Source organism: Fundulus heteroclitus, unplaced genomic scaffold, assembly GCF_011125445.2.
Source record: "Fundulus heteroclitus isolate FHET01 unplaced genomic scaffold, MU-UCD_Fhet_4.1 scaffold_129, whole genome shotgun sequence".
Taxonomy (NCBI): domain Eukaryota; kingdom Metazoa; phylum Chordata; class Actinopteri; order Cyprinodontiformes; family Fundulidae; genus Fundulus; species Fundulus heteroclitus.
Genome location: NW_023396541.1, coordinates 264,109 through 275,269, shown reverse-complemented (window position 1 = coordinate 275,269; position 11,161 = coordinate 264,109). Strand labels below are relative to the sequence as shown.

At 38.0% G+C, this 11,161-nt stretch overlaps 1 long non-coding RNA gene across 1 annotated transcript; it reads left to right on the top strand.

The window, feature by feature from the left end:
* The first annotated feature begins 6,637 nt into the window (after window positions 1-6,637).
* Window positions 6,638-7,537, top strand: LOC118558485. The gene is made up of 3 exons (XR_004928347.1): window positions 6,638-6,730; window positions 7,058-7,215; window positions 7,516-7,537. It is a non-coding gene; the product is annotated as an uncharacterized LOC118558485 (long non-coding RNA).
* The last annotated feature ends 3,624 nt before the right edge of the window (window positions 7,538-11,161 follow it).

Below are 11,161 nucleotides of genomic sequence, written 5' to 3'. Positions count from 1 at the left end.
AGAAAAAGGTTAATTTTGTTTGTTTATTTTTAACATAGCAGATAAAATATATTTAGAATATAATATTGATAATATAAATAACCAATAACTCTAAATAATAATGAATTGGATAACTTGAAGTCTTGTCTTAACTCAAATTAGGATGCCTAAGTTGATATTATGAAAAATATAAATTTGTACCTTTTTTTCCTTTTTGCTCTAACATATTTTATATATTTTTAATTCAATTACTGCACACAGTAGTGCTGTAAGCCTAAGATGTGTATTACTTTGTAGATATTACTTTGTTAAACATTCCCAAATGCTTCTGTCCCCTAATTTGGAACATACTATGTAAATGTATATCATGAATTTATTCACAAAAATTGATTCCTTACTCATCATCTACGTGAAAAAGTTACTCAATGTTGGAAACTTGACATAAAGTTGGAATTTCACATTTCAACAAGTTCTATGATTTTACAAAAAATACAAATAGTGATCTTTTATATTTATTTTACTCAACAGTAAAATGTCATTAAAATAAAAAAGATGTTGGTTACTAATAGCTAAATAGCTATACAGTAATACTATCTAATTATCACGTTACCTCATTTTGTTTTCTAATTAATAGAATCATCTTTTCAGGATCTAATGAGGAGACTCAGCCTGTAATCACCATTCTGCTGTGCACCCTTGGTTTTGTGTTCTTATCGATAATTGGACTGATTTTTTTCAAGAAACGCAAAGGTACTGCTAAATCACCTCATCACGTATTCCTAGACTTCACATATTTACATACTTCCTCAACAATAACTGTAAAAAAAATAAAAACTATTATAGCTGTTCATGTAAATATCTCTCAGCAATTTCAGTGATTAAAATGACTTTTTAATCTGTTGATGTCTGTTTTTAACTCTGGTTTACGTGTCTTTCTTTCTAACTCAGCTGGTCCAGATGAAATCAGAAGTTTATTTTTACTCACCATAGGGAAGAGCCGATAAGATCCAACTTACAGCACCACTTCATTTACATGCCGTTGTGTTGTAATTTTACTGTTTACTACAATATTTCATTAACCAAAAAATGCTAAAGGTTCACATCAGAGGGCATCACCAGAGGTGTGTAGAGGAGCCAAAAACTGTACTCAAGTAATAGTAGTGATACCTCAACAAAATTTTCTCAAAAAAAAAAAAATATAATAATATCTATATCTATATATCTACATTTCTATATATCTATATCTATCTATATCTATATATATATGATATATAGATATATATAAATGTGTGTGTGTGTGTGTCTACAAAAAAGCTGATTCAGACAGAACTTTTCCAAATGTTTTCAACGTAAAACATGTAACAAATACCTACAGCAGTTATACAACACGTTAGACAGTGCAAAGTACTTCCAGTGACAATATCTACTGTCTGATGTATTAATTTGACCTCCAAATGGCTCAATGAGTTCAGCAGACAGAAAATAATGTTAAAACAGCAAAGCTTGTTTTCAGGCAAGAAGTCTCACTTTAAACGAAACTGCAGGTGTGTCTCTCTGTTGCATTTTTGGTTAAAGCAAGTCTGTTCTTTACTCAATGAAGTTACTCACAGTGGATAGAGTTGCAAGAAATCTTGCAACTCCATTAAGAGCAGTGATAATTGTTAATAACATTACTCAAGTAAATATAAAAAGTACAGTGCAGCAAAACTCCTAAATTTACTCCTAAAAGTAGATTTTTATCAAAAGTTTACTCAAGTAAATGTTTCTGGTTACTAACAGGATGAACTCCTTGCTCTTGTGCCAGTGTTGCACATGTCTTTATGCCTCTATGTCCACCAACACCTTTTAAATGCAGAAACATTCTTCACTTACATATCTGCCAATCTCAATATGTTAAAATGTCACCTCATGAAAAGAGATGCAACACACAACATTGTGAACAGCCTTCATTTCTGTTCAGGATGTTGAGGATAGGTCTTTAGGACGGTAATACCAGAGCTTAGATGTTGGTCTCCTCATATTACACGTTTGAGGTGGTTTACTGGGTTTTCTATGTCACCATAACTGAATGCCTGTAGTACATACAATGTTGACATTAATCTATAGCTTTTCTTTCTATATTTCACAGCAGCCTTGAAAAATGAGACGGTCACAGATCTAAACAACACAATTTATGCTGCTGTCAACAAACGGAGGAAGACGAATGGTTGGTGTTTTTCTTCTCACTTGCAACTGTTAAAAACATTTTCAGTTTTAGTTCCTGTGTCTTTAAATTGTCAGGTAGAGATGCTGTAAATGGACCAGACAATGACACGTATGCTTCTGTTCAAATAAGACGGAAAGGTACTTTTCTATTCTATGGTGACTTTAACTCGTCTGAGCAGCTCTGTGGTGAAAACACTGTGATATTATTGTAGTACCATGTTCGATAAAACATATCAGCTCGCACGCATATTTTTAGATGTATTCATCTAAAGCACTAAAGAGTAATATTATCTTGTCAGTTAAAACCCACACAATGGAACCACAAGTTTGTTTTCATTTAGACTACAACAGCATCTACAAGAAACAGAATAGAAAAATATAAACACTGTGACAGCTGAATAAAAAAACGACTTCTATATAATTTCCATTCATACAGTTAAAGTGTCATAACCTTAACTTCACAAAGTCACAGTTATTTACACAATGAATAGCTAACAGATCTATGCATTAAAAACCCTGAAGTCATCACTGATAATTGTTCTTTTTTTCTTTTATTAGGGCCTGAAGTTTGTAGAGCTCCCATTGGACACTGTTCATCAGAACAAGAGCCAATCTATTCTTTACTCATTATTTGATCTTTTTATAGAATAAACACATGCAGTTAGAAAATTTAGGGTTATATGATTCCTACGGTTCTAAGCAAATTAAGAGAATGATTTCTAAATCTCGATGCTTTCAAAGTATTGAATTTAACCCTAAACCATATATGTAATGAATGTGTTTATATTGTGCAGTTTTATTTCTTCCAGCATTTTTGTAAGTAATGCCATTCAAATAAATAAAAATAAAAAATGCTTTGTTCAGTTTTTTTTACAAGGGTTTTCAGACTCTTTCAAAAATAATTAGGAACAAACAAAAATGGGTGTGAATTATGTCTGTAGGTTATAATGTAATGATTACTGCTGGTGAACCCGATATTCAGCTGGACACAGAATTACTTTTAAAAGGTTTATTGCGAAGATGATGAGTAATAGCAGATGAGGCAGGCAAACAAAACCAGACAAGGCAGATTAATTGTGGCAGAAGATGCAGGCAGGCATGGATGGACAGGAGACCAGAAGATCGACAGCGACAGATCCAAACAGGCAATGTACTGTAGAACGGGGAACCACCAGAACAGGCAGAGCAAGCAGCTGGAACTCACGGAGATTCAGGCAGAACTGCAGCATGTAGACCCTTTATCAGAAGAGTCCAACTGGCTGAGCTCACAAGATCTGGTAGAGACAGGGCACATCAAACCAGATGAGACAAGCAGAGAAGAAGAGAGATGTTCTGGCCGGGAACAGTTGGCTGACTTAGGTATATGTAGACAGGTGCACAGGTGAGCTGAATTGACTAATTAGAGAAAACAGGTGGATGTATCTAGAGTAGGGTGGTGGCTGGAGGGAGGCTGAGCTGATTGGGTGGTGGCTGAGAGGTGACAAGCTGATGAGAGAAGTCCAGGGGCCTATTCTCTATACATCGTTAACTCAGTTAGCTGGATTTGACTGCTGACGATTTGAAATGATCTTGGATTGTTCGGTTCTTCGAAACTCATCCTGGACTTGCTGTCATAGCAACATGTGCGCAAACTTAAGCTTGCTCACAAGCTTATTTCATGTAAAGAGGATTAAAACGCAGCTTTATAAGCGGAAGAGATAGGGAAGTCTGTCGTAGTCATGTCCATTTTTACGACAGCAACCTGTCGCGGAAGGTGCAAGAATAATTTACAGAGCTTTTCGAATTAATCGCACATTGCGAGATAGACAGGATCCTTTAGCGCAGCACGGCAGTGTAATTGTAGAGATATATGTTTTTCCTCGTGAGGCTGTTACATAATTAATTTGTTGGAACCACACATTAAGTGTTCAACATGGAGGAGTGACTTTTTTATGTTCATCCAAAGAGTTTGTTTTGAGTGCATTTTAAAGTGGCTTTTAAAAAGTGGAAAAAGTGGCTTTTTAAAATACAGTGTAATAATTAAAGGCTATCATTTTGTAGAATATTCTTGTATTTCTCTTTTACTTGTCCCCATAAAAGAATAAAGTTAATTTGAAAATATAGTGATGTTACGTGATGTGCCGAAGCTTCGAGGCGTGTGTCAAGTAATGGAGGGGGCGTTTCCGTAAAGCGCGTATCGAAGCTTGCTTCATTTAGGGGAGGAGCCGAAAACGATGACGTCCAAAGCCTCGCTGCCCGGCTGTACCACGTGACTGCTTCGGGAAGTGCTTCAGATTTTGCCAGATGACTGGTTAATTCAGAACCGGTCCTGGCTGCACGCTGGATCATAAAACAGTTCTGCTAACCAGATGCAGTTTAAAACGCCACTTGGTCTGTTTATAAGTTTTGTTTTTATTAATTCTGCATTTTTTAACTACATGCACCGTATTTCTGTGCCACAGCGCTTGCTCCTCTCCCCCCTCCTTTTCCCTCGGAGCAGCTGCTTTTATCACCGTTCACCATTCAAAACGTGAATCACTACGTTTAATTCCCTCACATCGGTAGCAACGTGTGCCAGTTAAAGTCAATAGGAAAGTTAGTAGCTGTTTCATGCTCTTTTGTTTTTAACTACATAGAATCAGTGGCGCTTCGGTGGGCGTGCTGCCTCGCGCTTTAATTCAGGGGCGCACTTTTAAGGGTCATTTTAAAGAACTTGTAACATCAGGGGCTTCATCTCACATCTGTCAGTACCCCTGTTCCCTTTATAGGAGCCCTTTACAGTATTTAGTTATGCATTTTCCCCACTGTTTATCCCTCGCATGGGGGTAAAATCCACCCACCTCACCGCCCAGAGCGCACTGACGAGAGCAATACAGATTTGTCTGGTCAGCGCGGCGACTGACTGAGAAACCTGTCGCTGTGAAAGGTGATGAGAATGTTATAAACTGTAATAGTGTAGAAGTGCATTGAGCTGAAAAGAGGGACACATCAGCAGCTGGATCGTACGTAAAGACGCAGCGAGAACCTCTGTGTGCTTCAGTGTTGCTGCTGAGGGGAAAATGTTGACCATAAAGGCTTGATGAAACTCAGCCTGAATCACCAATCAGGTTATAGATGTACAATGATAAACAAACCCATAGATGAATGTGTAACAGTGTAATAATTCGGTCAATAACTTAAAACTACTATTTTATTCTGTATAATTTGAACATTTGTGTGTTTTTTATGTTTTAATCCATTAATTGAACAATAAAGTATTAATACGTCTCTTTCTCTTTTTAACAAAAGCAATACATGTCTACTTCAATATCTGGTGGGAAAAAAATTAGATGGAGTTGAGAATCCACCGGCTCTTCCAGGGTCCAGTTAGCCCCCCCCCCCCCCCCCCCCCCCCCCAAACAAGCCCCGCCTAGCATAATCTCACTCTTAACTTTTAATAAAAGTTGAGAGGTCTCTTCTTTAGTGAGGTACCCTTGGCGGTCAAAAAGGGTTTAAACTCCTTCAACTCCAACAGAGTGGTTACTGTAGCGCATCATTCAGGTGGCATAATTAAGGGTAGAGTCCAGGCATCAATGAAAAAGAAGGTTTACGAGGTTGAGGTGAGTTAGCTGTAAGCTAGCTAGCTGATAGGTGATATCACCTATCATGATATTCCATGTTCTGGGTGAGGTATTTTGAAAGAAAAAAAATATACAGGACTGCTATAACTGTGGATGTAACTAAACGAGGATTAAAAAGTAAATATGTGACAGCCAGGTTTTAGAGGGTTTAGGGAACTAGGGAATTAGTAGTATGATCTGATAGCCCCGGGCTAGCTACAGAAGTATTGTTATGGTAACAGTGCTGACAGCAATGTGTTTTAGAAGTGTTAGGGTGAGGGAGTAAAATTTTTTTCAATACAGGTGCAAGTTGAGGGCCAGGCAATCAAGTACAGCACATGCGAGTGCCCAATCGGCAGGGACAAGTGCCATCATATGGCAGCTTTGTTGATTTGGGTTGAGAAAAATGTGTTCTGTACCGACGTGGAATGTGTGTGGAAGAAGGCCAACGCTCCGAAGGGGGACGAAATTGCAACCAAGAGAGTGTCTGAGATGACACCATCCACAACACAAGGTTTGTAATAAGTTTGCTGATGTTGCGTGGTTTAAATTATTTTCTTAACTACGTAATGTGGTTACGTAATGCTATTGCTAATGAGATTGATCGTATTTAAGTTAACATACACTCGCGGTGTGTTGTATTGCAGCTGAAAAATCATGATCATATCACCATATTGAAATATATTTGCAAGACAGTGAGGCTGAGATGTACACTGAGATTTTTTTTTCTTATTTTTTTAAAAAAGTTTAGTTTGTGTGCTATAAATAAATGATGATTATAATAAAAGGCTATTAAATTGAGATAAATACATTACTCATTTTATCATTATAACCATTTGTATACCATTATTTCAGCTGGCATCAACAGACCTGTCACCCAGGAGGACAAAGAATGGGCTCAGGCATCCTTGTTACAGCTTGGGCGTTTTACAGGAATGGGGTGGATTTTGAGTCCAGAGACACCTCAGGTAAGATTTTTTTACTTTTGTACTTTCATGTTCCCTTAGAATTAGCAGAAACATCACAATTACACTAACATTAAATCAATGACAATTCAGCTAGGGTTTTGTCATCCAACACGTAATCATTTTGTTTTGTACAATGTTATATGTTTCATTTTTCGAAATTTGAACCAGGGGTTGGTTTCAAACTGTGTAATATAGTTAAAAAATAACAATACATAATTTAGGCTCATAATACATTTGTTAAACTACACGTATGTATGTATGTATGTATGTATGTATGTATGTATGTATGTATGTATGTATGTAACTTGTGCCTAACTTTAAATCTAGACTCTCCCAATCAAGATGTTTGATGGGCTGGTGACCAGCCCAGGTTTTGTCCAAGCTGAGGACAAGGCTATATATGTGCTGTCAATGCTTGTTGTCAATGATCAGGAGAAGCAGCAGATTGAGGAAGCAACTGTTGGCCAGGCTAAGAACTCATTATGGTAAGAAAGTATACTCTGGTGGTTCAGAGAGCCTAACACGCTGAACCTTAAACGCATGCAAACAGACAACACAAACATAACTAAGTTAGCCCTGATGACATTCTGCTGTCATTTACTCTAACCCCGGATTTTCACCAACTGTGGACTGGCTGCGGATCAGTTCCAAATTGTCTGCTAAAGGCTGTAAATTTGCTCAAAATGTAGAAGTGTGCTGGAGAATGTCAGATTGTTTTTACATAAAACTGTAATGCCAATTGTTGAGCAAAATTGGTCTCTCTAATTGTTGGTTTCTTTTAACAGGTTTACATATCGCAAGAAAAGGATAAAAGCAAGTAACTTTGGTTTGGTCTTGGCAGCAGTCAAGCAGAAGTCTTACCCGCCTTCCTTATTCAAAACCCTGCTTGGCCTGTACAACCTCAAAGGATCTAAAGTTAGTTGTAGTTAATAAGTGAATATTTAAAATGAAGGCATCTGTGTCTAAGAATACACTTATTAAGACTCAGTGGTATTTTATCCACTCCCCCAAGGATTCCCCAATCCGCTGTGATTGAGGAATCCTGCATGAGCCATGGGCAAAGCAGGAATACACTGAGCGCACTGGTGTTGTCATACAAGAGAGGGGACTGTTCCTATCTGATAGCGGCCTGCTTGGTGGATCTCCTGATGGGACGGTGTTTGGAAACTGCGTGATTGAAGTCAAGTGTCCATGGTCAGCCAGAAACAAGACTATCCTGCAGGCAGCGGAGAGTAGGGACTTTTTCATGGAGTTCGATGAAGTGGTTTGTTCCCTGACACTAAAAAAAATCACAACTACTGGCATCAGATCCAGGGAAACATGCACCTGACCGGAGCTAACAGCTGTCAACTGCTTGTGTGGACACCTCTTAACCTTCTCATTCTGCCAGTGCTAAAAGATCCTACATGGGCTGTGAACATTGAAACTCTTGAAATATTTTATAAAGATTGTTTCCTACCTTACATTCTCTCCCAGTTGTAAGAAAACAAATCTACCCACTAAAGCTTTTATGGAAGTAATCAACTGGGAAACGTGATATTAGTTAAATGTATTCACCAGTGTCTCCCCTTGTTTTCTGTAAATACTTTTATTGTGGCTTCTTACATTTAATCTGCTGTAGCCTATTTTTGGGCATAACTGAAAGAATTTGAACTGCTTTAAAGTAATTTAAGATAAATGTTAAATGTTTGTAGTGCTTTACTTTAAGACAAGATAAAATGCTGTGTAGCCTATTTTTTATAAAGATTTTCCTATATCCTTACAACTCTCACAGTTTTAAGAAAATAAATGAAACTTTGACATTTCTCACAAGCCAGGTATTTTATTTATTATTATATATCAAATATTACATATCATATTTATTATTATAGTTTGCAAGCCCTTCATGATATATAGAACTTGTAAAACTAACCCTCAACCAAACTCTAATTCTACCCTAACCCTACTTACATTAACAGTCTTTTTAAACTCTATAGTAAGTACATGTAGTGTGTAATCAAATATGCAAGCAAATATACAGAAATTCATGCATATACAAACAGTTAAATACAGTTAACTCATCCAATTTCACAGAGAATGGGTGTTTGTAAATTTGTAAGACACACACACACTTTAACTATCTTGTTTACATTTAGTTTAAACTGGTATGGAATGTGGTCCAAAATGTGAAACGCTTTTAGTCGCTGAAATGCACGCTCCACATGTATCCTAGCTTTCGAAATTAATCGGTTATTGTTCACTTCCTCCTGCGTAAAGTGTCCATTGACGAGGAAAGACGGGATGTTCAGGGAAACTTCTTCTGGCAAAATGTCACGAATTGTGAAGCCCCTGTCTGCCATAACCATATCACCGGGATGTAAATGTTGGAGAAGTCCACAGTCAGCTGTTATTGCCTTGTCTGAGGCACTCCCACCGTACAGGTCACTGGCAAAGGTAATAACTCCATTAGGCGCAACACCAATTAAAGCCTTAAATGTGGTTCGTCCTTTGTACTGGCTGTACAAATGACACTGTGCATCAAGCCTCTCGGTGTTAGAGACGGTAACCTCTGTGCAGTCGAAGACGATCCTACAGTTAGGGAAGGGCTGGAAGCAGTCTGGCAGCGATGTTTTATTCTTGGCTGTGGAGGGGATTTTTTTCTCAAGCAAACCGACATACAAAATATCATACAGGGCACTAATGACGGTGGTGAAGATGTTGGTTACTGTGGCTGTGCTACAATTAAACCTTGTTGCAAGGTCTACGTGCCCGCAATTTAGTCTAAGCTTCATTAAGGTCAGGAGCAATTGATCAATTAGGGGCATCATATGGACAGTCCAATCAGAATGATACTGTAGCTCGAATTTAGAAAGAAGCGCTTCCAAAAACAGGACAGTGGCAGCATCAGGCAATCCAGTAAAATATTGAACTCTGTCAGGGCTGGAAGAAATTTGACTGAAGGAAAAAGTTTGCTTTTGTTTCTTCAATTGTTTTTTTCAGATTGTCATTCTCTTCCCTCAGCATGTCATTCTCCACTTCAAGTGCCACAAGACTTTTTGAAGTACATGGGGTCTCTGCAGTTACCATGTCAGCATCTGTTCCCTCATCCTCACCAATGCTAGGGACCATTCGTTTCTTCCGTTTAGGGAGATGGCTGAGGTGCTCGGGGAATTGGAAAGTCTTCCCCTCATTCCAAGCAAAACGCGATGGTCCAGCAGCTTTTCCATTGGGGAAATGCCAACTGAACACCCTAGAGTTGCAATTTGGAGTGAAGCTTTCACGTCTGTAAAGAAAATAATATATAATTATTAATAAATATTACTTTTAGAATCAAATTACATTAATTCACCAAAGGGATTTTTTATTATTATTATTCAAAGGTTGTAGTACCTTCCTAGTGACCAGACTGACCTACTACAGGTGAAATTTTGATAATACCTAATAATACTGTATTACATAATATAACACTAATTTACTAAAAGGGGGTTTGTTTGTTTCATAACCTGAAACCAAGCATACTAAGACACACACAGCTTCTTCAAGATTGGATTTGGCCAGGCTTGTTCTGTGTATGTAGACTGAGCAATGTAAGATCAGAATCAAATATGTAATCATTCAATTCAATTCAATTTTATTTATATAGCGCCAAATCATGAAACATATCATCTCAAGGCACTTTACAAAGTCAAGTTCAATCATATTATACAGATTGGGTCAGATTATACAGATTGGTCAAAAATGTCCAATATAAGGAAACCAGTTAATTGCATCAAAGTCACGACAAGCAGCATTCACTCCTGGGGAAGCGTAGAGCCACAGGGAGAGTCGTCTGCATTGTACATGGCTTTGCTGCAATCCCTCATACTGAGCAAGCATGAAGTGACAGTGGGAAGAAAAACTCCCCATTAACGGGAAGGAAAACCTCCGGCAGAACCGGGCTCAGTATGAACGGTCATCTGCCTCGACCGACTGGGGGTTACAGAAGGCAGAGCAGAGACACAACAAGAGAGACAAAAAAGCACAGAAGCACACATTGATCTAGTAATCTGTTCTACATTAGATGGTAGTAGCGGGTGAGCCGTCTTCTCTGGATGATGTCACAGTTAACAGAACGCCAGACCAGGTGTACCTACTATGAAGATAAAAGAGAGAGAACAGAAAGTAAAGCAGAAATGACAACACACAATGCATAATTGAAGAACAGTAGAACTCTATAGAGTGAGAAAATTAGATCCTGATATCCTCCAGTAGCCTAAGCCTATAGCAGTAAAACTATAAAGGTAGCTCAGAGTAACATGAGCCACTCTAGTTATAAGCTTTGTCAAAAAGGAAAGTTTTAAGATTAGTCTTAAAAGTAGACAGGGCGTCTGCCTCACGGACCAAAACTGGGAGTTGGTTCCACAGGAGAGGAGCCTGATAGCTAAAGGATCTGCCTCCCATTCTACTTTTAGA